The following is a 2,500-nucleotide window of genomic DNA, read 5'->3' as shown; positions in this document are numbered from 1 at the left end:
GTGGCCGCTTTCCTTCCCGGCCACCAGGTCAACCCGCTGAAAGTATGGGGTTGACCTGGTGGCCGCTTTCCTTCCCGGCCACCAGGTCAACCCGCTGCCGGCATGGGGTTGACCTGCTGGCCGCAGAGGGGCAGGCTCCGGGTTGACCTGGTGGCCGGACGGGGATTAAGCCCCGGCTCGGAGCAGGGCAAGCCCGGGCGGAGGGGGGTCCGCTTGGCCCCTGCCCGCGGGGGCAGGCTCCGGGTTGACCTGGTGGCCGGTTTGCTTTCGGGCCACCAGGTCAACCCGCTGAATGTATGGGGTTGACCTGCTGGCCGCTTTCCTTCCCGGCCACCAGGTCAACCCGCTGAATGTATGGGGTTGACCTGCTGGCCGCTTTCCTTCCCGGCCACCAGGTCAACCCGCTGAATGTATGGGGTTGACCTGCTGGCCGCTTTCCTTCCCGGCCACCAGGTCAACCCGCTGAATGTATGGGGTTGACCTGCTGGCCGCTTTCCTTCCCGGCCACCAGGTCAACCCGCTGAATGTATGGGGTTGACCTGCTGGCCGCTTTCCTTCCCGGCCACCAGGTCAACCCGCTGAAAGTATGGGGTTGACCTGCTGGCCGCTTTCCTTCCCGTCCACCAGGTCAACCCGCTGAATGTATGGGGTTGACCTGCTGGCCGCTCTGCTTCCCGGCCACCAGGTCAACCCCCTGCCGGTATGGGGTTGACCTGCTGGCCGCAGAGGGGCAGGCTCCGGGTTGACCTGGTGGCCGGCAGGGACTTCAGCCCCAGGGCCCCTGGCAGGGCGACCCTGCCCTTGTTCCCCAGAAAAGGAGAGAGCTGGCTCGCAGCGGGAAAAGCTGCCTACGGCACCTGGGATTCCCAGGCGGTCACCCATCCAAGTACTAGCCAGGCCCGGGACGGTTTACCTTCCGAGATCGGACGGGATCGGGGGCCTTCCGTCCGGTATGGCCGTAGGCACTCGGCTCCGGTCCGCCTCGTCCCCTTTCCCTTACTGACTCCCCTGCCTCGGGTGGGCCCGATCCTTTTTTCCGTTTTTTTTTTTCGCTCCGGAGGCTTCATGAGCCCCCCCCCAACACCCCTTTGGGGGTCGGTGAAAATTTTTTTTTCAGACTTCCAGGGGCCCGATCCTGGCCGCGGGCACCCGGCTCCGGGCACCCGGCTCCGGGCCGCCTCGTCCCCTTTCCCTTACTGACTCCGCTGCCTCGGGTGGGCCCGATCCTTTTTTCCGTTTTTTTTTTCCGCTCCGGAGGCTTCGTGAGCCCCCCCCAACACCACTTTGGGGGTCGGTGAAAAAATTTTTTTCAGACTTCCAGGGGCCCGATCCTGGCCGCGGGCACCCGGCTCCGGGCACCCGGCTCCGGGCCGCCTCGTCCCCTTTCCCTTACTGACTCCCCTGCCTCGGGTGGGCCCGATCCTTTTTTCCGTTTTTTTTTTTTTTTCGCTCCGGAGGCTTTATGAGCCCCCCCCAATACCACTTTGGGGGTCGGTGAAAAAAATTTTTCAGACTTCCAGGGGCCCGATCCTGGCCGCCGGCACCCGGCTCCGGGCACCCGGCTCCGGGCCGCCTCGTCCCCTTTCCCTTACTGACTCCCCTGCCTCGGGTGGGCCCGATCCTTTTTTCCGTTTTTTTTTTTTCGCTCCGGAGGCTTTATGAGGCCCCCCCTAACCGTTTTTGGGGTCGGTGAAAATTTTTAGTCAGACTTCCAGGGGCCCGATCCTGGCCGCGGCTTCGCAGGCTGGCCTGGGGGGGGGGGCATCTCTAGCTCCGGCCGCGGACGGCGAGACGCTCGGCCACCAGGTCAGCCCGGAGGAAAAGGCTGAAAAAAATGTCTAAGTCCCCCCGGGACACCAGGTCAACCCGGAGGAAAAGGCTGAAAAAAATGTCTAAGTCCCCCCGGGACACCAGGTCAACCCGGAGGAAAAGGCTGAAAAAAAGTCTAAGTCCCCCCGGGACACCAGGTCAACCCGGAGGAAAAGGCTGAAAAAAATGTCTAAGTCCCCCCGGGACACCAGGTCAACCCGGAGGAAAAGGCTGAAAAAAAGTCTAAGTCCCCCCGGGACACCAGGTCAACCCGGAGGAAAAGGCTGAAAAAAAGTCTAAGTCCCCCCGGGACACCAGGTCAACCCGGAGGAAAAGGCTGAAAAAAAGTCTAAGTCCCCCCGGGACACCAGGTCAACCCGGAGGAAAAGGCTGAAAAAAAGTCTAAGTCCCCCCGGGACACCAGGTCAACCCGGAGGAAAAGGCTGAAAAAAATGTCTAAGTCCCCCCGGGACACCAGGTCAACCCGGAGGAAAAGGCTGAAAAAAAGTCTAAGTCCCCCCGGGACACCAGGTCAACCCGGAGGAAAAGGCTGAAAAAAAGTCTAAGTCCCCCCGGGACACCAGGTCAACCCGGAGGAAAAGGCTGAAAAAATGTCTAAGTCCCCCCGGGACACCAGGTCAACCCGGAGGAAAAGGCTGAAAAAAATGTCTAAGTCCCCCCGGGACACCAG

At 61.7% G+C, this 2,500-nt stretch overlaps 1 non-coding gene across 1 annotated transcript; it reads right to left on the bottom strand.

Annotated features, from left to right (window-relative positions):
• Positions 1-845: 845 nt before the first annotated feature.
• LOC141979740 (5S ribosomal RNA) lies at positions 846-964 on the bottom strand. The gene has a single exon (XR_012637133.1). It is a non-coding gene; the product is annotated as a 5S ribosomal RNA (ribosomal RNA).
• Positions 965-2,500: the final 1,536 nt, after the last annotated feature.

Source organism: Natator depressus, chromosome 28 (assembly GCF_965152275.1).
Source record: "Natator depressus isolate rNatDep1 chromosome 28, rNatDep2.hap1, whole genome shotgun sequence".
Taxonomy (NCBI): domain Eukaryota; kingdom Metazoa; phylum Chordata; order Testudines; family Cheloniidae; genus Natator; species Natator depressus.
Note: the sequence above shows the minus strand (reverse complement) of the source record. Positions and strands in the feature narration are given on the sequence as shown.